General features: G+C 43.0%; 1 protein-coding gene across 10 annotated transcripts in view; it reads right to left on the bottom strand.

The window, feature by feature from the left end:
- FAM110B (family with sequence similarity 110 member B) overlaps positions 1–27935 on the bottom strand; it is a 301139-nt gene that overhangs the window by 231759 nt on the left and 41445 nt on the right. For 7 of the 10 annotated variants that reach the window (XR_009460726.1, XR_009460727.1, XM_019498605.2 and 4 more), the window contains one exon: positions 11674–11815. The exons of 1 other annotated variant lie outside the window; for it this stretch is intronic. The gene's annotated coding sequence lies outside the window, so the exon portion shown is untranslated. Of the gene's footprint in view, positions 1–9479; positions 9540–11673; positions 11816–25577; positions 25702–27935 lie in introns of all 10 variants that reach the window. 2 more of the 10 variants (XM_059724066.1, XM_059724064.1) reach the window with 2 other exon arrangements.

The following is a 27935-nucleotide window of genomic DNA, read 5'->3' on the forward strand; positions in this document are numbered from 1 at the left end:
ATCCAGCCTGTAGAGATTTATTAACCAGCCCGCTGTGTGGTGCATGGGTCTTGGGCTGAACCCACAAGTTGCATATGTTGTGTGCAGAACCAGCCCCATGCACATGGTGTGTGGGACAGATCTGGTGAATGCTGCAGGTGGGGCTGGATCCAGTATGCATTCTGCATGGGACCGGGGCTGAACCAGAGTCAGCACTGGCTTCATGTGGCTCACAGAACAAGATCTGGCATGCATTCCATGTGGATAGGATACAAGACTAGTTCTGGCACGTATGTGGCATGCAGGGCTGGGTCCAGGGTACTCATGGAGCCCACTGCAGACCAGCTCTATGTTGGATCCATTGCCTTGGGCTGGTTTGTGGCCCCAATACAGCCTATCCAGCTCACTGGGCATGAGTTTTGACAGTCCTGGACTTAGATGGATCCAAGTTTTGATCTATATGGTAATTCCTAATATTCCTATAATATGTAAATATTTTCTACTGCAAACATGAAAATTATGAGTGCACCCAGCCACCTATTTAAAAATCTAAGCATTTATAGTCCTCACTCAATATTTTCAAGTGAAGGCAAGACACATTCACAGTATCTTAGAGAAATTGCCATTTACATCAGTGCCTATACCATTTGATTTTCAATTTGTTTACAGCTAAAGAATTGTGGAAGACAGCAAAATAATTGTGGAAGAGTCCTCTTCTATTTGTTTTACTTTGTTAACTTATCTGAATATGAATTTATATATTGTACTGATTTAATCCATGATTTAAATCAGTACACTATATACTACTAAATATTGCATTTAACCCTGCATTTAACAGTTCACTAAGTAGACGTCCTTATTTAAATAATCTATTACAAATCAGCTTTTCAATCTGTGCTTTAGTTATCTAAAGAAAGGTTCATTCTCAATGGTTGATATAACCATTAGAAAGGTGTAGTTCTAAAACTGCCATATAAACCACTTCCTTGCAGGTAAAACAGGCTACCAGCTAAATGATACAAATGACACAGGTCATCTGCCAATGTCCACTGATTTCAATATTAACAGCACTGCTTAACCAGATTTAAGCTTACTACTTTATGCAAGACAGAGATGATACAGGCTGTTTGCACCTCATTAAGGCTTGTTAAATGGTTATTTATAAGGTGTCCCTCTAACAGCAGCCTTGAAATTGACAGAAACTAGTCAGTTTCACAGCTGCTAACAGCACAGCACAGCACAGCACTGACAATGATTGACATGGGCTAAGGATTAACTGCCTACTCCAGGCATTGGACAATTTCCCAATTATCAAGGGAGGCTGAGGCTTCTTATACTATAACAGATCTATTGGAAATACTATATTTACATCACTTTGCCACCAATGAACTATACACTATAGAAATATACATCTACTTAAGTGATTTTTTTCAAGCAATATCTTGATTTCTTCAGATTCTTAGTAATGCTATGTTTTCTACTGTGATATAAGGCTAAATAATAGATTGCTCTGACTGATGAGAGTATCACTTAGATTTCATTATTTCTGAAGTTTCCTCTAGCACCTCCAAAAGTATTAGTCCATTAAGCTGCAGCTTCTGCTCTGCACACTACAGAAAACTGCTTTTGGCTTTTGAATGAAGAATTTCAATTTCACAGTTTATATGGAAATGCAGTGCCACTAATCTAAGCAAGGAAGAGATATTATGTGGTACAATGAAAACAACAATCAGAATGGAGTTCAGACAACATTATGACACAGGCTGAACTATAAATGCACAGTGGAGGAAAAGGGAGGGGGCTGAGAAGAGATGGAAAAATTATACAACTACCACAGAGTTTTAAAATGCTGTCAGCTTTGAACTAAAATTCTAGCCATCTGAAAGAAAGTATCATTGAAGCAGATGTCAACATTTTTTTTAACATGAAACTGTACCTTAGTTACAGATGTTGACAGGTAAAGTCAGAAAGTGCCCATTTAAAAATCTTATGTAAAGGGAAATGCCCAATCAGGGCAGGGTAGGGTGCGGGACAGAGCCACGAACCAGACTCATCCAGGGGGGACACGACCGGGTGGGGAGGGCGGGCTATCTACCATAACTTTTTATAGTACCAACAGTTAAGGAGTCCCTGTAGAATGTTTGACAAGTTATGTGAAATTCTTGCAGCATTCCTGCAAGACTTAGCAAGAAAACCAATGCAGCAGACTGTATAATAATTATCTGAGTATCACAAATCCTGGTTAGCATAACCTAGTAAAATGACCAAGCATTAGCAAGACAATCTCCTGGAGGCACCCCAGAAGATAATTAAAAGGTAATGCTAGATTTGCAGATACCATCTAGTGGTGACTAAAATCCTTTATTATGTTTTGCTTGGCAGCTGCTGTGTAATAAACAGTGGTCACAGCACTAATCATTTCGTTGTTCATAGATACATAAATTGTAGAGTCTGAAGGGACCACAATGGATCGTGTCCGACCCCCTGCCCCTGGCAGGAAAGAAGACGGAGGTCAGATGACCCCAGCCAGGTGATTATCTAGCCTCCTCTTGAAGACTTCCAAGCTAGGTGATAGCACCACCTCCCCTGGAAGCCCATTCCAGATCCTAGCCACCCTTACTGTGAAAAATTTCTTCCTAATATCTAACCTAAATCCACTCTCAACTAGTTTACATCTGTTATTCCTAGTCACTCCCTGGGGCGCCTTAGTAAACAGTGCTGCTCCTATTCCCCATTGACCTCCCCTAATAAATTTATAGGCGGCCACAAGATCTCCCCTCAGCCGTCTCTTGTGAAGGCTGAAGAGATTCAGCTCTCTCAATCTCCCCCCGTAGGGTCTATCACGAAGGCCACTAATCATGCGAGTGGCCTTCCTCTGGACCCTCTCGAGATTCCCCGCGTCTTTCTTGAAGCGCGGCACCCAAATCTGGACACAGTACTCTAACTGCGGCCTGACCAGTGCCTCATAGAGGAGGAACATCACCTCCTTTGTTTTATTAGTCATGTACCTGCTAAAGCACGACAAGGTGTGATTGGCCTTGTTGATGGCCTCGTTACACTGCCGGCTCATGTTCATCTTGGAGTCAATTATGACTCCAAGATCCCTCTCTGCCTCCAAGCTGCTGAGAAGGACACTCCCCAACCTATAGGTGTGCTGAGGGTTCCTCCTTCCCAGGTGGAGTACCTTACATTTCTCTTCATTAAATTGCATTCTATTTCTCTCTGCCCATTGATCCAACCTGTCCAGGTCAACCTGAATCTGCTCCCTGCCTGCCGGTGTACTAACTTTGCCCCATAACTTGGTATCATCAGCGAACTTGGAGAGGGTGCTCTTCACGCCCTCGTCCAAATCACTGATGAAGATATTGAATAATATTGGTCCAAGGACCGAACCCTGCGGGACCCCACTGCCCACCTCCCTCCAGGCTGAGAAGGAACCATCCACCACCACTCTCTGGGTGCGGTCCCTAAGCCAGTTGGCCACCCACCTGACCATGTAGGCGTCCACTCCACAGTCTGCTAGCTTCCCAATGAGGATAGGGTGCGAAACTGTGTCAAAGGCCTCCCTAAAGTCCAGAAAGATGACATCAGCCTCAGCTCCCTCGTCCAGGCAGTGTGTGACCTGGTTGTAGAAGGCTACAAGGTTTGTCAGGCAGGATCTACCTGTGACAAACCCGTGCTGGTTTCCCCTCAGCATCGTCTCCCCTGCTGGGCCTGCACAAATGTGTCCTTTGATTATTTTCTCTAGCATTTTCCCAGGAATAGAGGCAAGACTGACTGATCTAAAGTTACCCAGCTCATCCCTTCTCCCTTTCTTGAATATGGGCACCATGCTGGCCCTTCTCCAGTCCTCAGGGACCTGGCCAGAGCACCACGAGTGCTCGAACAGCTGTGCCAGTGGCTCAGCTACAACACTGGCCAGTTCTTTCAGCAGCCGTGGATGGAGGCTATCCGGACCTGCTGACTTGTACCCATCCAGCTCCTCCAGGAGCTCCTTAAATATTTCAAAACTATTGTTACCTTAGCTCAACAATACTATTAATAAATAGCAGTATGTATAAAAAAAAAAATAAAAATAAAAAAAAAAAAATCACTAAATATGCATTAAATCACGTCTTGGGTAGAGACTGAATTTTCAATAATTTGGGTCAGTAATAGAGAATCATTTACAAGTTTGGGGGGTTTTTTTTGGAAAATTAAGTCTGCAAGTCTTTAGTTCCTTCTAGAGAGGTTAAAAATTAGTCCTAAGACTTGACAGTTTGGGTTCATGTACTTCTATGAAAAAAGTCTTACACAGGATCTTTTTTCAAACAAGAAAATAATATTACTATTGGCAGTGGAGGAAAAGGGAGGGGGCTGAGAAGAGATGGAAAAATTATACAGCTACCACAAACAGAGTTCTGACTATTGGCACGATCAGAAAACTGGAGGATATCGGGCTCAACTGCAGGACCATCAAGCGCGTACAAAACTGGTCGTGGGCTAGGACACAGAGTCCAAATGAATGGATTGGTATCATCCTGGCAAGATGTAGGCAGCGGCGTACCCCAGAGGTTGGTACTTGGCCCAGTGGTGTTCCATATCTTCATCAACAACCTGGATGAGGGGGTGAAAAGTCCATTGGCCCAGTTCGCGGATGACACCAAGATATGGGGTTGTGCAGACACACCCACAGATAGGCTGCGGATACAAGCAGACCTAGCCAGGCTGGCATGTTGGACAGAACGGAACTAGAAGAGGTTCAACACAGAGAAATGCAAAGTGCTGCACCTGGGAAGGAAGAACCCCCAGCACCTACAGGCTGGGCATTGCTAACCTGACCAGCACTACAAATGAAAGGGATCTAGGGGTAACAATAGACCCCAGCATGAATATGAGCCAGCAATGCGACGCAGTAGCCGCTACAGCCAATAAAACTCTGGCATGCATCAATCGATGCATCTCAACTAAATCCAAAGAAGCGATTCTCCCACTTTACTCAACATTGCTGTTTACCGATTGTGGCTTACCGTTATATCAGAGGCGTACATCAGGGGCTCAGTGAACAACTGTTCACCAGGGCACCCTGGGGGGAAAACTAGAAACAATGGCCACAAACTCCGGGAAGACAGTTTTAGGCTGAACATTAGGAAAACCTTCTTTACAACTAGGGTGTCCAGACGATGGAACAAGCTCCCCCCAGAGGTGGTGCAATCATCTACCCTAGAGGTCTTCAAGAGAAGACTGGACGGTCACCTGGCTAGGGTCATCTGACCCCAGATGTCTTTCCTGCTCATGCAGGGGGCTGGACCTGATGATCCTTCGGGGTCCCTTCTAGCCTTATGATTCTATAACTGCTCTAGATTCATAGATGCTAGGGTTGGAAGGGACCTCAATAGATCATCGAGTCCAACCCCCTGCATAGGCAGGAAAGAGTGCTGGGTTCAGATGACCCCAGCTAAATGCATATCCAACCTCCTCTTGAAGACCCCCAGGGTAGGGGTGAACACCATCTCCCTTGGGAGCCCATTCCAGACCTTGGCCACTCGAACTGTGAAGAAGTTCTTCCTAATGTCCTAGAGTCTAAATCTGCTCTCTGCTAGCTTGTGGCCAGTATTTCCTGTAACCCCCAGGAGCGCCTTGGTGAATAAAACCTCACCAATTCCCTTCTGTGCCCCCATGATGAACTTATAGGCAGCCTCAAGGTTGCCTCTCAACCTTCTCTTGCAGAGGCTGAAAAGGTCCAGGTGCCCCAGTCTCTCCTCATAGGACTTGGCCTGCAAGCCCTTAACCATACGAGTGGCCCTTCTCTGGACCCTCTCCAGGTTACCCACATTCCTCTAGAAGTGTTGCGCCCAAAACTGCACTCAGTATTCCAACTGCGGTCTGACGAGCGCCCGATAGAGGGGAAGTATCACCTCCTTGGATCTGTTTGTCATGCATCTGCCGATGCATGATAAAGTGCTATTAGCTTTTCTGATGGCTTTCGTCATACTGATGACTCATGTTCATCTTGGAGTCCACTAGGACTCCAAGATATCTTTCCACTTCTGTGCCACCAAGCAGGTCATTTTCTAGGCAGTAGGTATGCTGGACATTTTTCCTCCCTAGGTGCAGCACTTTGCATTTCTCCTTGTTGAATTGAATTATGTTGTTTTCTGCCCATTTGTCCAACCTGTCCAGGTCTGCTTGTAGTTGTTCCCTGCCCTCCGGCATGTCCACTTCTCCCCACAGTTTTGTGTCATCCGCAAACTTGGACAGAGTACACTTCACTCCCTCGTCCAAGTTGCTGATGAAGATATTGAAGATTAATCGGTGCACAGTTGGATTATCATTATTCTAACTATTTCTGTGAGCACCAAATAATAGGGATGCACCAATAAAGATTTTTTGGGCCAATACCGATGGCCAATTATTAACGAGCCGTATCGGCTGATACCAATCCAACTGATGATATGCAATCTGGCAGCTTGGAGAGCAGCGTCCAGCTGGTAAGTCTGTGGGGGGAAAATGGGGAGGAATGAGTGTGGGAGGAGCAGATCAGAGCCCCCACAGCGAGTGAGGGAGTAGGGCTGGGGCAGGTGCTGCACAGAAGGCAGAACGGAGACGCAAGTGGCTCATCTGAGGAGCATGGGGGGGGGCATTGCGTGCACCCTCAGGGGAGGTATGGGGGTGGGGATTTTGCCCCCTGGATCTGTGCATGGGGTGAGGGCAGGCTGCTGCTGTGGGCTGGGGCCAGATGCAGTGCCAGGCTCTTCCCAGAAGAGGGGCTAGGCTAAGACTGTGCTCAGGGTGAGAGGTGGCAGTGGTCTTGAGAGGTGGGGTTCAGGGTGGGCTACAGCAAATTTTGGGGTGGCTGTAGCCCACCCTGTAGCTCCCTCTCCCAGTGCCACCACCTGCCCCAAGCACAGCCCTGACCCAACCTCTCTGCCAGGAATAGCCCGACACCGCTCCCAGGCCCAGCCCACAGCGGCAGCCCGCCTTTGCCCCATGCCCAGATCCAGAGGGAACATGCCCCCCATGCCTCCCCTCGGGGTGTGCACAGCAGCAGGAGCCACCCTCCCCTACTCACACCCCCCTGGATGAGCCCGATTCGTGGCTCTGTCCCATGCCCCACCCCGGCTGGGCAGCATCTGCCCCTGCCCCAGCCCTTCCCTCCACAGACTTACTGGCCAGATGCTGCTCTCCAAGCTGTCAAGTGGCACTCCTGGCCACGTGCATGCATGCAGCATTTATCATTGACATTATAGTTCACGTCAGCCAAAAAAAGCTGATTGCGAATAATGTCAATTTTCCTTTTATTGATGCCAATACAATATGGATTAATGCATCAGTGTACCTCTACCAAATAAGCCATTCTGCAAATCTAAAATCCTTAGCTAGCCTCCTCCATACTTCCTCATTCCTTCTCTGCACTCAACCAAGTGAGACTCAGGTGCAGTCACTAAGCTTGGAAAAGGTCTTCCTAATACAAAACCCACTTCCTAGACTACTTCTACTAGTCTCTCCATCTATCCAAACCTCCCATACACCATGAGGTTGCTAAACTGCTCAGTCATAATGAAAGGCTGGACAAGAGAAAGACCTGCATCGAAAGTTGTCTGGGATGTGGAGATAGCAGCTGTAGTACAAAGGTACCTTTTAAGACTGTAGCATGCTAGTTTGCCAGAGAAGACTTGCTCTAACGGACTTTATGAGATACAAGATTCCATATTGGGGAACGTTACATATTCATAAAGAGAGCGGAACGGACTGCATGGGTACGTAAAGGGAATTAAAGTAAAATGAAGGCCTTAGTCAGGAAGACTGCAGGATCTGGGGCCTATGTTAATGAATATTACATGCTATGGGTTTTCAGCATGGCCCACATTGCCCTTCCCATATTGCTTAAATGGGACAAAGGTCACATTATGAAAAAGGCTGGGAATTACTGAAATCAAAGAAACAAAACCTATTTTCACAGCCCAAAGTCAAAATAAAGTTGAAGCCATTACCAAGCTTTCTGTTTGAGCATTTAATTGACTAAATCCATTGAGAAAACAGCATCTTTCAAACAGCCATAAAACTCAGCATAGTATGAAAATCTGCTATTTTTTTGTTGAAGGATAGCGACTGTAGCAAAAAAATTACACTATCACATCTGACCTCTTTCAGCTAAAGAAAAGAAAGTGAAAAAGGATGAGTAAGAAAGGCCCATTCTTAATTTTCAAAAATACTCTTCATCAAAATAGAAAGAACAGAGCCTTGAACAAGGGCTTTGATATTCCATACAGAAAACAAAGGCACAAATGTTTTTCTGCCTATGTAGATTTTAACAAAGTCTACATGATATAAACAGAGTGCTTTGGTCAGTATTACCACCACGGCCTGGTATTGCAAGTACCTCTGCCTCATTAAATGCTTAAGTTACTAAATGGGTTTAAAAAAAAAAAAATCGAAAACAGACTGAATTTGTTAGATTGAAATTTTAATATAATCTTAGTGGAAAGAAAGCAATAAAGAGCAATGAATAAAACTCTATACCATTATATCCCAGAGATAAAATAATGACTAAAAAAATCTAAGTCATCAGTTTTTTGGTTTGCGGTACAGGAGTTTACATTTGAACACAGCTGGATCCCACTCAGGCAGCCAGCTCCCATGACAGCACCTTCAAGCTATATTGATTTCTATGGGAGAAAAGGCACCATAAATCTGCCTCAGCAGCATTGCGTCATTCTTTTGGTTGGCTTTAGAAGGTAAATTAAATGTTTTCCATTAGTATGGTAAAGAGGCTATATAGTTTTGTTTTTATTTCAAATACAGGCTCAAGTTACGGAACACTTCAGCTAGCTATGTGGCAAGAACTACATGTTTAATATTTGTACAGCCAGCAATTCGTACTTAGGTGAAAACAGATGTGTGTACTGCACAGTTCCCAGGACTGTAAATGCCTTTAAAATATGTTGATTTTGAGATTTTTCAGTTAAAACGTAGAGGAAATTGAAGCCAAACCCAGCACTTCTTTTGGAAGGAAGGGGAAAAAACATCAGGAAAACACATAAGCATACGAGCAAAGCTGCAGCACAACAAAGTACAGTTTTAAGAAGCTATAAGCATATCACTTGAGGTAACAAGTGAAGTTTCCTTGATCAATTATTCATATAATTTACAGCAATAGTTACAGTTTCATCAGTAAGGAAAAATAAAACTAGGGCAAATACAACCCTCAGAACTATGAATTGCCCTCAATTCTCACTGGAACATTTGGCCATCATTTTACGCCATGTGTTTCTAGTTAATAAAATATACACCCTGCCCCACAAAAAAGAAAGAAAGAGAAACAGAAAAAAGTACAAATTGATTTACTGGAAATAGTAAAAGCATTCAAGCCCACATTTCAGTCCCACATTCTATGAATTATTGATAACCAACACTAGCTTAAACTTTGTGCATGAATCATAAAACCTCCTGTTAAGTACAGGTATATCTGCCAACCACTATGGAATTATTCAAGCACCTCTTATGAAGCTTTTACTTACCATATTTGCTCAAATATAAGATGCCCCTGAATATAAGATGATCCTCCAATAAATTAGATTCTATATACGGAAATATTATAAATTAGTTATAATTTTTCAGGTATGGAATCTAATTCTCCTGAATTTGTCCCTCTCCCACTACTACAGCAAAGAAAATAAATCTGGGGAGGTCAGGCAGTTCTCTTGCCTTCTGCCCCCCTCACCCCTGCCCCCAACACACAATTTCTTCCCCCTGCAGCTCCCTCCACACCCTCCTTATTGTCAGAGTCTGCTGTCCCTGAGCACATGGAAATGAGAAGCAAATTTGAAAGCACTGGCCTTGAAATAAATATACCTGTAGCAACTGGCATATACAAGCACCCATAAACTTAGCTCATCCAGAACTGATGCATTTTGCCTTTTTTGAAACCACTCCAGCTTTTAGCACACATACTCCATAAACACATTTTTAAGCAGTACATATATACCTACTTTATTTTTTTTTTTTATATATAAAATACAAACTATGTATAATACTAGCTTAAAGCCAAAAGGCTCATGATTTACTGCATAATTCACTGGGCTGAGCCCCCAGCAGAGTCAACAGCATTTCAAGACATGGTGACCCCACAGCTCAGCACTGCTCAGTACATGGGTGTACTGCAGACACCCCCCAAAAAGGATCTATGTGCTAATTACTCTCCCCCCTATTCATGACTGAAACCAGACATTTTTGTTAGGAGTCCTGGGATTCTCCAAAAATTTTTATGCAGATGAGGCACAGGGCAACATGGTCCAGCTCACATAGGGCAGGCAGGGGCACACTAATCATATGCAACAGGCTAAGAGAGGGAGTGACAGAGGGATTTGGGGTGTACTGTTTGGGGCCCCTTTTGGTGATGTTTGCCAGACACTTAAGGCTGGTGAAAAAACAGGAATCATTTGAAATGAGAAAGGAAGGTGCAAGTCAGCTGTGGGAGTGAAAAGGAAGTAGAAATGTATTTAATTTTAGAGGTTCACCATGACCTGAATATGTGTCAACACTGCATGAGGGGGTTTCCATGCAATGGACCATACTACATATCTTATTCAAACTGGCTGCACTCATCTATCCGTGTGGGAGAACACTTACTGGCTGTAGTCCCACATATGGTGTTTAAGCGATTGAGTTTTGCTCAAATCAAGAGGATTTGGAACTGATTTGGCTGATTTGACCTGGAATATAAATGTTTTTTTTTTCCAGAAAATAAGTGTGGTAGGTTCCCATGAGCATGTTTGCCCAACATGAGCCATATGTTTTATAGTCATGCCCAGTACTGCCTGCAATTAATCAGCTTCATGGTTGGTTTCCATTACTGAGCACATGCTGCTGCTGGCAGCAGTTCTATGATAGACAATATATTTAATGAGGTTTCCTTGTATGCGAATGTAAAGATGAGGGTCTTTTCCCCCCATGTTGATGGGGAAAATAAAAAGTATTCGAGTAAATATAGTACTCATTCTCAGCCTGTATAAAATTTAACTTTTTGAAATACTATTCAAAAGAGATACTACCAACTACAAAAAAAGTACATCTCCAGCACAAAATGTTCTATTGTAACAAGCAACTCAAAGTTACCAAGATCAAACTGGGGAAATATTTGCTCTTCGGTTTTTTCAGTTTGTTCACTTCCTTTTTTAAAAAATGTATTTATTTATTTATTTTTTTAAGCATTATGTATAATTATTGGTCTCATTATTTTGTTGATAGCATAGCAGGTGTCAGAAACCATGGGCCATTGCAGGCTTCTCTTTGCCTCTCAGAAGGGCCAGTGCCTGTGCCTATCCTTGCCACTAACCCCATCTCCTTTGCAGTGAATGTTACGCATAGATGTAACAGAGCAACAGACTCCAAAGCAGAGGGAAGTGAGCTCTGCAGAGAGGATGGGAGGCACTGTACAGCTCTATACCATTGATGCCCCTCTGCCAGATGGAACTTTACAGGTGGGATTCATCCCACAGGCTGCAGGTTGCCAGCCACAGCATACACCCTTCTGCAAATCTTTCAAGAGGATGCCTATCTGAAAGCAGGATTTCACCCCATGTCTCTGCAGCAAACAATGCTCAAAAATACTGGGTATTAAACAATGCTCAATACATTTAATATGTATATTAAACAGAAAATATCCTCATCTTTCAAACCTTAATATCTTGATCTGAAAAATAAACTTCTTACCTTGATATAAGATTTCTAAGCCCCTGCTAAGTCGCACCGAATTATTTGGCATTTCTCGTCTTAACAGAGAGTTTAAGTGATATTTCATCTCATCTCAAGTAGCTCTCTCCAACTAGAAATTCCAGGAGACTCCTTGAAGCGTCTAGAAATATAGTAACAAGGGAGAATTGTTAGCCTGATTGATGTAGTCTTAGAAACCACATTTTAGATATGAAAATAATTTTATTGAGTATCAAACCAGTGCCTTACAAAAAAAAAAAAAATACTGGTGTTAAAAATCAAAAATACATGTACACTTTTGGAGAGGAAGGAATTAAAATAAAGGACCAGAGAATCATAAGATATAGTGCTGGGAAGGACCTCACAAAGTCATTTGGTCTAGCCCCCTGCTCAAGGCAGGATCCTCCCTGACTAAACTATCCCAACCAAGTATCTATCTAACCTGATCTTGAAATCTTCCAAGGATGGAGATTCCACAATTTCACAAAGTAGCCTGTTCTGGTTCCTCCTAATCTCCAACCTAAATATCCTCTGCAGCTGCAGTCTGAGACCGCTGCTCCTAGTTCTTTGCTGTACAGCCACAGAGAAAAACCCATCTCCATCCTTGTCATAATCACCTTTCAGATATTTGAAGACTGCTAGCAAATCCTCCCTCAGGCTTCTCCTTTCCAAACTAAATAAATCTAGCTCTCCCAGCCTTTTCTCAAAAGTCCTGCCTCCTAGGCCTCTAATTATTTTGCTGTTCTGTGCTGAACCATTTCCAAACTGTCCACATCCTTCTTAAAGCGTGGGGTCCAAAACCGGACACAGTGCTCCAAGTGAGGTTTCACATATGTGATGGAGAGAGGAAGAATCACTTCCCTTGATTCGCAAGTGATACCCCTGTTAATACAACCCAGCATGCTGTTGGCTTTTTTCCAACTGTTAGTTCATATTCAGTTTATGGTCTATTGTAACCGCCAGGGCCTTCTCTACAGTACTGTAGCCTAGCCAGTCATTCCCCAGTCTGTATTTATTCACACAATTATTCTGTCCCAAGTGCAGGACTTTGCACTTGTCCTTGTTGAATCTCATCTGATTCAGGTCATTCTGGATCCTAGCCAATCGGCAAATCCACAAACTTGGCATCATCTGCAAATGTGATAATCGTGCAACTCAATCCCCTCATCTAAATCATTAACAAAGATATTCAACAATATGCGAACCAGGACAGACCCCTGGGGAACCCCACTTGATACCACCTCCCAAACAGATGTTGAGCCACTGACGACAACTTGTTGAGTATGATGATCCAACCAGGTATACATTCTCTTTAGAGTACTTTCATCCAGCCTTTTTTTCCTTACCTTGTTAATGAAAATGTCATGAAAGATGGTATCAAAAGCCTTGTTAAACTCAATGTATATCACATCCACAGCTCTCTACCCACTCATAGAGCCTGTTACCTTATTGTAGAAGGCTGGTTAGTATCATAAGGCAAGCATCAGGTTGGTTGCAGTATAGTAGTTCTGATGGAAAAGGTAGTGAATCCTAGCATTCACTAGCCAATATTCAATCCGCCAATATACCTGCAGTGGGTGAGAGAATGTTTCCTCCCAGAAGTCACAGTCCCTGAAGGTTGCTTACTAACCTTGCTTTCTAAAATAAGTGGATATGGACAGTGGTATAATAAAAATGTAACTAATTGCAAAGATAGACATGGAAGTAAATGGAAAATGGGCTAAAAATGCAACATGGGCTTACTGAAGTTTGGCTGAGCCTGACCAACCCTTTGATGAGATGGCGGATTTTCTAGACCAGGCAAGTCTGATTCTAACAGGACCTGAATAACATATTTGATATGGTGTTATATGCAAAATTATTAGTTTACCTGGAAATGATGATGCTTAGCAGAACTGCAACGTAAATAAGAACTAGATAATGGAAGATGACAAACAGGCTGTGCTGAAAGGACAATGATCAGGTTGGATAGAGGTTGCTAGCAGAGTTTCTCAAGGCTGAGACTTGCATATTTAATAGTGACACTGACACAAATAAGGACATGCTAATATAATTTTATCACCACGAAATTTCAAGTCACTGTCAGCATTACAGGAGGACTGAAGTACAGTTCAGGATGACCTTGAGGACTGCAGTAATGGAAATGGGATGATATCATAGAACTGGGATTGTCAGGGTCATGCACTCAAGGGCTAATAAGAATTTCTGCTAAAATTGGGAGCTCACAAGCCAAAAATGACAGAGGGAAAAGACCTAGAAGTAAAAAATAATAAGTCATCAACATATGGCAGCTGTAACAAAGGAAAGTAGAATCGTAGGGTATATTAGGCGACACCTTTTCAGTAGAGACCTGGAAGTCATAATGACATTGTACAGAGCACTGATGACTGAGATCTCACTTAAAATGTAGTGTCTCTGGTCAACATAATTTAAAACAGGAACCATGCAGAGAAGGACTACTAGGATATATTTGGACAGACTTACAAAAGTAGACAAAAAACTTGAGTTTGTTGAGCCTGCAAACAAAAGGCTGAAACAGGATATAAATTCTTTAGTGCAGCATATAAAAGGGAGGATGAAGAGCTCCTTAAACAAAAGGAAAATATTGGCACAAGAACAAATGGGTACACATCTGAATCAAATACGGATAAACAGATTGCCCCAAATAAATTTGGGCTGAAGATTAGAAGTCTTCTGACCATCAATAGCATAATGTTCTGGAACAGCTTTCTAACTGGACAGCAAAAAACTGCAACGCAATGCTGGGGGCAGTGCCAGCTGCTGCAGATGTTTTTGCCCCTTCTCCTACTCTCCAAACAAAAGCATGACTTGGAGCTGCTGCTCCAATCACCTTGCCCTCCCCAGTTATACTACTGCTTAAGAGGTATTATATGACAATTTCTTGCAAAAAACTGGGGACTTCTAGGAAGACTGATGAAGTCCCTGCCAGTCTTACAAAAGCAATACAAGACTATAAGGCAGATGGACATCAAGTGCTGCAGCACTTTATAGCGGTACAAAAACCATAGTGCTATGAAGGATGTACGCATGTCCAGCTCCCACCCCTGTCTGGAACACTACAAAAGTTACCACTGTCATGCTCTATGGTCAGGGGGTGATGAGGTGCTGCTCCTATAAAAAGAACGTGGGAATTGGTGTCTGACACCATGGAAGCAGCCCTGCTCCCTGTCACAGAAGAAGAGCTGCAGCTGGGCAGCACCTCTACTCCCTAGCAGGCTGTCATTGGACTGGCTACTCTTCCTCCTTCTCCCCCATGGTGGGGTAAGAGGTGGGGAGAGAGCAGGCATTGTGGGATGCTGAGACATGGCCCCCCTGCAGTGCTGCAGGTAACTGCATAGACATCAGATGTGCAGTTGCAAGATGTAGTGCTACAGAAAATTCCCACTTTAACTAAGAACATTTCTGTACCACATGCACCATTTCTGTAGTGCTTACAGGTAAGGTGCATGTCTGTACAGCCACTTTTTGTAGCACTAAAGGGGTCTACATAGTGCTACAAATATAACAGAAGAGGTGCTTAACATCAGACACCTAAACCTGTATGTAGATACCTAAATCTGTTTGTTTTAAAAAACTAAAAGTGCTGACTTAGTCACAATTTAGTTACATGGGTAGTCCAAGTAATTAAATAAGGGCTCATAACTATGCCCTTGTTCCTAACGTATCATTTACTGCGATTACAGATGGTCTTATACTGTGGAAAAAAGAGTTTATTCAGATGTTTAAAGAAACTTGTTTACTTTCTACAAGAGCACGAAAAGTCAGTTTACTAGTAAAAACACATGTCAAAACAGCTCATTTTAAGAGATGGGTTTCAAAACACCTTGGATTTCTAATCAAAATTATTCATCCTAAAAAACTGTTAGGATCGATTCCCCAGTGGTCCCAGACCTGGCTTCCCACAACCTGGTGTGTCACTGAGTTGATTTTTACCAGTTTTAAATAGAGGAGCTGTAATCCAACCCTAAAGCTTCAGAAATGCACTAGTCCTTAAAAGGGAGATGCATTGATCTGGATACTCAGTAGCAGCATATGAAAGACTTGATAACTTGATGTGTTGATCAGATACTACCTTTGTTCACTGCCATTGTGAAAAAAATAGAAGAAAGGAAAAACATGTCTTTATTCTAGGAGTTACACACATTCAATCAACTTATTGATCTGTATGGTAAAATAAAAAAATTGACTTTAAAAATACAAAAATATCAAAACTAGCTGTGGAAAGTTCTCAAGTAATTGTGAATAAATACATAAAGAACAATCATCTTAAGCAATTTGCAAGAATAAAAGCCAGATGTTTGCTTTTACAAATTACCTTTATGAGTTTTCCATTGCTTGTGAACAAAGTCAGTCAAAGACACTGGGTTTAGATAAAGGTAACAATAGATAAGGTTGGCTGTTGATTCAGAAAGTCCACTTGTTGGACTGTACTGGGGAAAAAGTTTAGTTTGTTTTGCTTTGTTCTTAATTGAGTTTCAAGTTTTGTTTCTGCTGCTTTGCTATTTCAAACAATGTCAATGGGGATGCAGAATATGCAATAAACTGCAAATAAACAGAATGCCTGAGGTAACTACTATTATTTAGAGCAATGTTACATTACAGTTATTTGTTTATTATTAGGACCGTGTGATTCTCTATAGTGCTGGCTGTGACAACGAAAGATAAATACTATCAATTGGCAGATTAACAATTCAAGACAAAAATTATTTTGATAGCCAAAATCAAACACATTTGAAAATTCAGTGGCAACCTGCTAATGGAGAAGGACAGCAGCAATCGGCTTTTTCAAAAACCCTCCTTAGGTTGCCTAAATGAATAGGAGTTGTTCCCTTTGAATGTTATTTGAACTGCTCCAGCCTTGCCTCCTTAGTCTATAGTTATGGTACATCCACATACTGGCATTACACCTATAACTTGGTCTACAACTGGGGTTCCAAACTGTGGTACATGTACCCCTGGGGGTATGCAAGACATCTCTCGGGGTTACATGGCAGAAATTGTGTAGTGATGGATTTAATTTTCATTATAATAATCAATATTTAAGTGTTAAAATATAAAACATATGCTGGTGGGCATATGCGGGCAGGTGGTAAGCCTGGAAGGGGGTATGCAATAATAAAAAGTTTGGGAACCTCTGGTCTACAAGATTATCTGCAGTACAAAAAGAAACAGAGGTGCACCAACACATCGGTCCATATCATATCAGCACTGATAAAAAAGATAATTGACATTAATCAGCAATCAGTTTTTTTGGTGATGTGGCCGATAATATCGCCAATAAATGCCACGTACAGCTGCAGTAAGCACGTGGCCAGGAGTTTAGCCTGGCAACTTGGAGAGCACTGTTGAGCTGGCATGTCTTTTGCGGGTGGCAGTGCAGATTGAGGTCCCTACTGTGAGGGAGGGAGTGGGGCTGGGGCAAAAGCAGGAGCAGGTACAGCCTAGCCCACCCAGGGTGGGCTGGGGCACAGGACAGAGCTGGCAGCTCATCCAGGAGGCAGGGGGGCAGAGGCAGCTCCTGCCGTTGCATGAACCCCCAGAGGAGGTATAGGGGGCATGTGCCCCCCAGATCTGTGTGCGGGGCAAGGGTGGGCTGTTGCTGCTGCATGCTCATTGGCTGTGCCAGGCTCTTCCTGGCAGCTGCACTTAGGCTGGATGGGGCAGACAGTGGTAGCATTGGGAGGGGGGTTAAGGGGGAGAAGCTAGAGCAACCACCATAGCCCCCCTCTCAGCACCGCTGCCCACCTGGTCCAACCTGAGTTTAGCCACCAGGAAGAGCCTGAAGCAGCCCACCCTTGCCCTGTGCACAGATCCGGGGGGCACCTGCTCCCCATGCCTCCCCTGGGGGTGCATGCAGAGGCAGGAGTTGTTCCCCCCCCCGCCCTCCAGATGAGCCACCGGGTCAGTCGCACACCCCAGCCTGGCTGGGCAGCACCTACCCCTGCCCTTGCCCCAGCCATAGTCCCAGTCCCTCCCCCTCTCTGTGGGGGCCTCAATCTACTCCCCTCATGCCTCTTTCTCCCACAACAGACTTACCAGCCAGATGCTGCTCTCTAAACTGCCAGGCTGCATATCAGCAATTGAATTGGTATCAGCCAATATGGCTGGTCAATAATTGGCCATTGGTATTGGCCCAAAAAATATTTAGCAATATACCCCTACAAAAAGAGATTTCTACTCTTCCACACCTGGTAAGCATTCAGCTGAATTAGTCAACATTTTGACAATTTTTGCAGTTTTTAAAAAGATTTTTGTCAAAATATCAACAATTTTGCTTGGTTTTCTAATCAGTCCCTCCATTACTTCTCTTTGAAATTGGAGTTCTGGATCCTGCATTTTTCCTGCAATGTCTGACAACTTTTTGCCAAGCTAAGTAGAGAAGAGATTGAGTTTTTTAGCCTTTGGCGCTAGAACTGTTATCGGCTCTTAGAAGGGAAGCAAATATCCCTACAATTCACTGATTATTATGAGTGTAAGTTCACTTATATATAAAACAAATGTTGTATATAAATACAGCTATTATATGCAAACATTTACATTTGTCATTAAGTTGGTACTTTTTCTCTTAAAGACCTGGTGCTTCAAACTTTAAATTTTTATTTAAAGAAGGTATCCCAGGTTTTACCTTCAGAGCCCTATACATCACTGGCACAAATCTTGCTCATCTGGTAATTGCATGCCCATCTTTGAAAACACCATTGCTCTGATATTGCTTGCCATCAAAAACATCAATGCAATCACATTAATTTAGATTAGAAATGTGGCACTATTTATCTGATATCCTCTACACCAATGGTGGCCAACCTGTGGCTCCGGAGCCATGTGAGGCTCTTCAGAAGTTAATATGCATCTCCTTGAATCTTTGCACAAGCACACTATGTGACGTAATAGCTATGGAAGCTAGTCACCATGTGTTTGTGCAAAGATTCAAGGAGACGCATATTAACTTCTGAAGAGCCACAGATTGGCCACACTCCTTTCAATTGCTTGTCTGGTATGAAGTTAATGTTTTGGGGCTGTGAACACCCAGAGTTCAAAAATCACATAGAAAACAGGTCAAGACTAATTCAGAAAGGACTAAGCATCAGGCCATGGCCTCAAACCTGTAACCTTAATCAGACCAGTATAGCTGCTCATCCCAGCCTACCACCCAGACTGGGAAAGGCTGACCTCAACCCTGCATCAGGGCCTAGCCCTTTACCCACCCCATGCCAGCTGAATGGGAACTGTCGCTCAACGTGATCCCAGACAGCTTTGCTGTTCCCTCTGGCTTGTGCTATGAGATTGCTCTCTGTTTAATCTCCCACTTCTTGACCTGGCTTGCTCTCTAGCTCTGATCTCTGCCTGATCTCCTAGCTTTCTGACTTGGCTTCTCCCAGGATTCTGCTTTCTCCTCCTGACCCTGGTCTGCAACTCAATCCCAAAGAGGCCCCAGGCCTGACATGACAGAGTTAGTTGATTTTACCAATGTTAAATAGAGGAGCTGTAACCCAACCCTAAACCTTGGAAAATGTAGTAATCCTTAAGAGGGACATAAACTGATCTGGATATTCAACAGCAGCAGATAAGAGACTTGGTAATTTAATAGGTTTTTCAGACATTATGTTTGTTCACTGCTACTGGAAAAAATGGAAGGAAAGACAAATAAGTCTAATTTTTAACTGCATCTACATAACTGAAGGGCTCCAGCTAACTATTCAGCTAATTATAACAAGTTCTGTATGCCAGGGGTGTTCAACCTTAGTCTGCAGGCCAGATACAGCCCACAGAACCATATGATCTGGCCCATGGGGCTCCCCAAGAATCCAAAAATTTGCCGATGAGGAGCAGTGGCAATTAACACTTTTGCCATTCCCCCACCACGAAAGGTGACATGGCTGAGACGATGACCAGTCAGCACATGTGAGGCCAGGGCAGCCACCGCATGTATGTCTAACATGCTCTTAAAAACTTCAAAAAAATCTCACCACCTCACTAGAAAGAGTGACAATTGAGAGAGAATTACAAAACTCATGAAGATACTTATACTAAAGTTTTTCTTCATTTAAAATAATATGCACATACACGTATATGTATATATAAGTATGTATATGTATGCACAACAGGAAAAAGTAGAAGAAAGCCATCAAAATAACTGAAAGGGTTTGTTTTTTTTAAATGACTAGAATTTGTAAAATGTCAAGAATAATAATTGTACCTCAAAAATAGGTCCTTTATTACTATGAGATGCAATAACCCAACTACTCCCTATATAAAGGTTTTAAAGTTGAATTACTTGCTGATGAAGAATCTACAAAAACTAATACAATATGTTCTTCAATTTGATCCATTTTTACTTGGGGCCAGACTCCAATACCCTCACACACAGTGCATAATGCTGACTTAGTGAGATTGCTCTTGCAGTGTGATGCTGCTCAGTTTGACCACATATATCAGAAACTCACTGTTGGTTATTTTTTTTTCCTACAGCATTTGCATCAGGACTATCTTACTTTGTGATTGTAAATAAAGGAATTCTAGCATTACATCCTCAGAAACTAAGAGCTGTGAGTGCTGGACTTCTCATCCAGTCTTTGTCCCTGGAACTTAACTGTTGGATCCACTTAAACACTTCAAGATAAGTGACTATTAATTTCTCTCTCACGGTCTCCCAATTTATGTGCAACAAACAAGCAAACCTTTTCATACCCGAGGTATCTGTCAAGAGTTCCTAATAATAAAATCACTTATTTCACACTTCACTATTTCAAGAGGAAGAGAATCGTACCCATATAAGGTTTATCACCATATAAACTAAAATAAACTCTAGTTTAAAAGTGGCTGTTTTGAAGCACCTCAGTGCAGACAAGTTACAAATGCACTTAAGGAATAAAGAATTATTCTCTCTTTATAAAAAAGAAAGAAAGAAATCACATTTGGTTGCAGTACAAACGTTCAATGTAATCATTGTTACCAAAAATTCCAGTTTAATACACTGTATTTCAGTAGCCGATATAAAATAAGTCCGAGTAACTGACTGTATTTCTCAAAGTAAGAGGAAGGTGGCAAACATATGCGAGGGGCAAGCAGCCAAGCTAACTATTAATGTTGAGAAAAGTATATATCACCAAATGGAATCTGAATAGTTTATACTTCATTTCTAAGGACTAAAGCCATTGCAGTTTCTCTTATAGACATTTAATATTGGTTTTATATCCAGTTATTATAACAAAGCACAATGGTGCCTGGCTGCAGAATGCTCTCACCGTGACCTTAGTTTTAAGCCACTTTTATTTGCAAATGATCAGATCAGAAGTGGAGTTAGAGGCACATATATTAATGTATTATAATATGTACAATTAATGTACATCAATATACATTTTTCATATAATGTGTATTAACGTAGACTTTTCACCATTCATCATTTTTTCCCCAAGTTATATATTAAACTGGGCTGTCCAACTGGGGGCCCAGAGGCCACATGCTGCCACCAAGAGGTTAATATGCAGCCCCCAGGCTGCCCAGCTGCTGCTGTCCCCCACCACTCCAGCAGCTTTAATAGCCAGAGTGCCCAGGCTCCCCTTCCCTCCTTCTGCCTCCACTCCTGGGGATGGAGTGGAACTAAGCAATAGGAGCATGCTGCACATGTGGCAGAGGGAAATCTAGGCTGCCCAAACCAAAAAGGATCTGTGTACATAAGAGTCTGCACTGCTCCTGCTGCATGAACAGTGTAAAAGAGCTGGTCCCGGCTGCACACACACAAGGGGTGGGAACCAGGGAAGGGGGCAGCCAGACTGCTCAGTCTGTGTGTGCAGTGGCAGGGGGAGAGGGGTGAGAGCTGGACTGCAAGTGCAACAGGAGAGATCTGGACAGGAACACCAGGGGCCTGTGGCCCATCCTGCGATATACCCATTACCATCTAGAAATTAGGCAGCCCTTTTATATAAATCAGAAGGGAACATGTTTTTTTTTCTCTCCATAGTCACTGCTCACCATTATGTACAGCCTAAAGCAGCAGTAATTAACCAACAGTGCTGCTTTATGACTTGATATGCATCTAGTTTCCATTTGATAAATCTTATTCCACATGTAATGGCACTACAGTCCATGGGAAAAAAAAAAAAATCATAAAATTTTAATGAAACGTTTTTAATAAATATAGGATGCATGAATTGGTTAGATTCATTACTAGTATTAATCATACTATTAAAAAGCACTACACAAGCTTTTTACATGACTGTGATGCAACAGCAGAGGGGAAGTGAAGTGGTAAAAACGGGAGGTGTTGAACAACTGCAGGTTGTTGATAAGCCTGTGGCCACTGACTTATGACATTCATGCTTGACTGCTGAATCAGGCAAGCATGTTGCTCTATACTAGGGTTTAATCCACTGTTAACTTTGCCTTTGTAATTGAGAGGTAATTTTCTAGTCAACACCTGCTTTACAATTGAGATGGACCATTTGATTTTGAAGGAAATGCCTGCAACAGACACTGCTTTAAACCCTAACAAATTGTACAACTGGCATATCAGTCTATATATTTAGGATATGAACTAAACCTTCAAAAAAACCAAAGCAAAACAAAAAAAAACACACAACACATTTTGCATTTTGGAGATTGCATCACACACACATATACTTTGAGGGTGCCTGAGGGTGAAGCTATAACTGAAACAACCATTTGTATTTTTTTATCCCAACAGTTAAACAAACTGTTTTGGGTTCTGTCACTTTAAGGCCTCGTGTCCACTACCAAGTTCTGCTGGCATAGCTGAGAGCCTCCACTCTCAAAGCTCCTTTGTGGCACTAGAACTCCCTTTTTTTGGTAGCAGGATAACTGCTTCTATTACTGTCTGACACACAGAAGAAAGTGCAGGTAAACACTCCTGAGTAGGGTGACCATTCAAATCCTGGTCCCAGGCTGCACAACTCCAAGACAGCATTTGTACCGGATTCACAGTGTCGTGCAGGGATCCACGGGAAAGAGCAAGTTACTCCTTTAAGGCTAGCAGCATTCCAGTCTGCAAGCGGCTGCCAGGAGCAGGACGCACACATGCACACAGCCAGGCAGCCTGGAGAACAGCTCCCTGCAGGTAAGTCTATGTGGGGGAGGTGATATAGAAGGGACAGGAGTGGGGGGTGCAGATCAAGGCCCCCATGGTGAAGAAGGAAGTGGGACAGGGGCTGGGGGTGTATGAGACCGGGGCACGGAGCAGGACAGAGCCATGAGTGACTCATTCAGGAAGCATAGAGCATGGGGGGAGGGGGGGAGGGCATGTGCCCCCCCCAAATTTGTGTGCAGGGTAGGGGCAGATACAGGCTGCCCGTTCTGGCTGTGATGCCATGGTGAGGCACCCCCTCTCTGACCAGCAGCAGTGGGGGTAGTGGCAGCATGGACTTGTGCCCCCTACTGCTGCCAGATGGGCAGGGGTCATGCGACCGGTGCGGGGCTCCCAAGACAAAGGAAGCAGAGCGGGGAGCCCCAAGCCCACATCCAGCAGCCCGCATCCACTCCCTGCTCTGTTCTGGTCTGGCTGTGCCAGTGGTGGGTGTGTAGCAAAGCCCCCTGTTATTGTTTCATTTGTAAAATGCATTCCCTCCCCTTCCCCAACCATTCTGACTTTCTCTCTGCCCTCTCTATCCTTATAAGTGATTACAAGTAGTACTAGGTAAGCTAAGTTCTTGTATACTATTACTGTAATAAGCCTCTTTTTTATATATTGTGAATAGTGTTCTGTTGTTTGTGTTGATTTTTACTGTTTTATATTGTATTATATTGTATTCCTATCATTTGTGCATTGTTTCATATTAATACTGTATGGTTTAGGCCTGTGTCTGTAAAGTGATATCAAGTACCCATTCCCATCTTGTTTCCATGTTGCCCCCATGCCCTGTTGTGCAAGTATGTTGCAATTCTGTAACCTCTACCACAGTAAATTGGTTTTCCTTGAATGCCTAAAACAAAAGGGTGAATGGATGAGTGAAACACAATGATAGCAGGACCCCCTACTAAATCACCCCACCATCAAAAACAATACCCGTACCAATGACCCAGCCATTGGAACCACCCTCAGCATTCAATAAACAAAAGATGAGGCAACCCACCAGCACCACACCACACCACACCCCCACCCAGAGGCCCTGCCAGCAATCCCCTCTGGACAAAGACCTCCTTCCAGCCTGGATAGGTAGCTATCACCCACATCCTCTCTTCAACCAAGGACTTGGACTCCGTTTCTCTTCCCTACCTGGACTCCAACCCTTCCATTGAGTCTCTTTCTCCTGCTACCATTGTGCGAGTGTGTGTGGGAGTGCTTGTGTGAGCGTGTGTAGGAACCAAGCTCTACAGTACAGTGTTCATTTAATAAAAACTGTTATTTGGAACCATGAGTTGAGTTTTGCTTTACTACGGTTCTGGCCCTGCTCCAATCTCTGCTCCTCACCCCTCTAACTTCTGTCTCATTTCTCCCTCTCCTGCTTCTGGCTCACCTCCACCTTCAACACCTGTCCCATGCTCCTGTGGCTCCAGCCATCCTGAGCTCCTCTCTGCCTGCAAACTCCTGTTTCTTTGCCATTGTCTCATTCCCACTGCCTTTTCTCCGGATCTCTGCCACTGCTATTGCCTTTTCTCCGGGTCTCTGCCACTGCTACTGCCTTGTCCCCACTGCCTTTTCCCCTAATCTCCCAGCTTCCTGCTTCTGTCTCCTGGCTGTTTCCTCCTTGCCACCAGGCTTTTTCCCTTGCTTCCGCCCCGGCACCAGGTGACCCCGAGTGACCCGGGGCCACTTGACCTTGAGTGACTCCAAGCCTCAGTTCCTCAGCCAGCTTCTCTCTAGTCTACCAGTTCTAAAACCAGTTCCAGCATCTTTCACTCCTTACACTCTCTCTCACCTTAACCTTCCCCCAGGTATCCCAAGTACCCCAAACATGCACATACATACCGTACCATCCAAGTTAGGAACTCTCCTGTGTATATGTGTGGGTGGGTGGTTTGTGTGTGAACTGATGAATACATACACACACACACACACACACAAATTAGTGATCCATGTATGTGTACTGAGTGTGCGGGTATTGACAATCGATTTTTGTCTAACTTTTGATGTGTATAGTGTATAGGTGCTTGAATTGGTAATAGGTGTGCATGTGCCCAGGCTGGTAATCTGGGATGTGTATGTGCCAAGTTGGTAGTGTGTGAGCGCACGCCTGGTGGGGCTGTATGCACCTTGAGACACAGAGAGAGAGAGAGAGAGAGAGAGAGAGAGAGAGAGAGTGTGTGTGTGCGCGCGCGCACATAGTTGTACACCACACCCTCCTGTCTAAAACCACGATACTGAGATCCTGAGCGTTGGCCTGACCCCACAGGGTAACAGGTGGGGAGGGTAAAGTGGTCATGTGTCCCACATTTCTTTTTTAAATAGGTGGTCACCCTACTCCTGAGCCTTTTACTGGTTCCCATGGTTTGTTCTGCAACTGGGACCCTTCCAGGATGTGCTTCATGCACTACAAAAGCCACTCAAGACATATATCAAGCTTCTTCACTGGCCAGGTGAGGGGAAGGGATTATGTAGACCACTTCCTTTTCTTTTTTCATGTCCTGTACAAAGGTATTTAGCAGAATTTGCAGATTCACTAACAGGGCTGTCAACCACGCGCATTAGCACCCACACCACTCCCGCCCCAAGCAGACGACTAAGGGGGGAGAAAAGCGGGATGGGGTCCTACCCCTCCCTACTATCTGTACTCAAGCAGCAACTGCTACTCCTACAGCTGCTGCTGTAGCAATGTGGGCTCAGGCTGCTGCTGGGGGACAGGCTCCCTGCATGCTAGCCCCACAGGGTCCCCAAAGATGCCCCTGGTACCCCATTCACTCCCAGATGCATTATGGGCACAGGACTGTACCTGCTGTGACAAAAACTCCCCAGGGGACTCCATTTCACTGGTCCATCGCCCTGTCCCATCATACGTTTCTGGGTGACGGGCTGTACCTGCCTGGTTCCTTGAGCAACGCAGCATGGGGCTTTTCCTGTCGTGGCAAAGATTTTGGGGGAGAGGGTTAGAAGGGGAGTGTATTATGGAACCTCCTCTAAGATGGCATTTAGGGCTGGTATCCTACCTACACTCTTGAAGCCACCAGAAGCACAGAGGCATGGCCATGCTCTTGCAGCTGCTCTCTGGAACCAAAACTACTGCTACCATAGGTAGATTAAGTATAGACAAACCCTGTGTTCAGACTCCTGATGAAAAATGTGTTATTTAAGTTCTGTGCTATCAATAGTAGCAGCAACAAAAAGGGAAATAAAGCAAACCTAATGGTATCATGTGGAGCACAGTCTTCCTTAAAGGAAGATAACATTTGGCATGTTAGTTATTTCTCCGCTTCTGTATACATTCAAAATTGTAATACAGGCATGACTTATATAGTGATAAATACTTACACCTAACCATTAAGTGAACCCTCTCTCAAAACTCTGGTTTGAAAGTTCCTCAAAATTTGTTAAAGGACTACACTTAGCCAATTTATTAACTTTAAGGAATGAACTCCACATAGGAAGCTATGCAGAAAATGCTCAATTATTACAACTATCTTAAGAAAGTTTTTCTACATATACAGACATCGAGACAATAAAATATACTTAAAGATGAAGAAATGCAGTGAAAAGTGGAGTAAAGGCAGCATCAATTAGGATGTTTAATACACGTGCTCTGGGAGTGAGGGGTGCTGCTTTATTTAGAGTGGGTCCGAGAGCTGTTTTAATTAAAGTGCTCAGAGCATCTCATGTACTTATTTAATGAGCTTAAGTTAAAGTGCCCCAACTGCTTTTTTTCAGTGCACGGACACTGATGCACAAGACACTGGACTCTGCTGGAGCGTGGTAATTACCATGCTCCAGCAGACTCAATTAATCAATTAATTGAGTCTGCTCCAATGCAATTACAACACATTGGAGCAGCCTCGCTGCATATGTATAGATGCCCTGAGAGTGTTGCATTTATTTACGTTGTAATGTTATTTTTCCTTTGCTATTTTTTTCATAACGTTCAAATGATACATTTGTTTTTACTTGCATCACACTGATATGTGGAGACTTCCTCATAATTCTACTGAAGTCATCAAGACTGCAAGGACTGTCATTTAGGACAGATTTAAATCCATCCCATTTGTGACTGGATGGTGAGTCTATGCTGCACTGACATTTGAAGGGTAAAGTAACCATGAAATGATGTTACTTTTTATATCAACTGTAAAAGCTAAGCTAGAATCTGTCAGTAAGTGTAGAAAGCTATGCTTAGACACTACGACATATTTTATAATATATACAGTATGTGTGGTGGGGGGGGTGGTAACGAAGGAATGCAATAGGAGAAATAAAATTGTGATCATTAAGTTTCAAAAAGTTTTTAGAAAAAAGGCTGGAGGGGGAAGGAGGGGGAAAGTTGGATACAAAAATTCTACAACACACCAGAGATTTAAATCCATCTTGGTTGACATTGTGAGAAAACACTTTCAAACTATAAAAGCACAATAGTTTGTGATATTATTTAGTATTCAAGTCAGTCTTTTTAGTTTTTATAATTTCTCAGCAATGGGCTATATCCAAATAATGTGATTACATAAATTTAACTTTTTAACACTGAAGGCTAAAATTATTTTAAAAGCATGTAAAATGTTTGACCTAAGATTTCTTCATGTTGACATTACTTTAACATTCAGTGAATAGTCATTTATTTAGGCTGTTACAATTTAGTCCCATATGGGTATCAGCTGACTGACTTAAGAAGTTTTTTTCCACATTTACAACATTTAGGCAAACAAGAGATGCAGTTATATTAGTCGTATAGACTAATTATTGCAGTCTGTTTAGGGCGCTCTCTATAGTATCCTTTAAATGTCTAATCTGCAGCCCTATGTGTTAAAAAAATCTTAATTTAAAAGGGATAAAAAATGATAAATCGCATCTTTGAGAAGGTGGCCTTAATTCTAAGTTTTACAAAAATACTTCTATCACAGATAACTTCTATCACAGCAGATGGGAAAATTCTTCCACCCTCTTCCTACACATCCATAAAATTCACATGGAAACAAGTTGAGGAAAACCGGACAAGTAAAATTTAAACAACCTTAGCAAAGGGTGCACACACACATATATACATCTAAATGTTCAGCTTGCATGGAGGGGTATGTAAATTTTCATTTAACTCCTCTCTCGCCTACCCCCAACAACAAAATCCCACAATCAATATTAAATACAGAGCTAG

The sequence above is a fragment of the Alligator mississippiensis genome, chromosome 3, assembly GCF_030867095.1.
Source record: "Alligator mississippiensis isolate rAllMis1 chromosome 3, rAllMis1, whole genome shotgun sequence".
In the NCBI taxonomy this organism is placed as follows: Eukaryota; Metazoa; Chordata; order Crocodylia; family Alligatoridae; genus Alligator; species Alligator mississippiensis.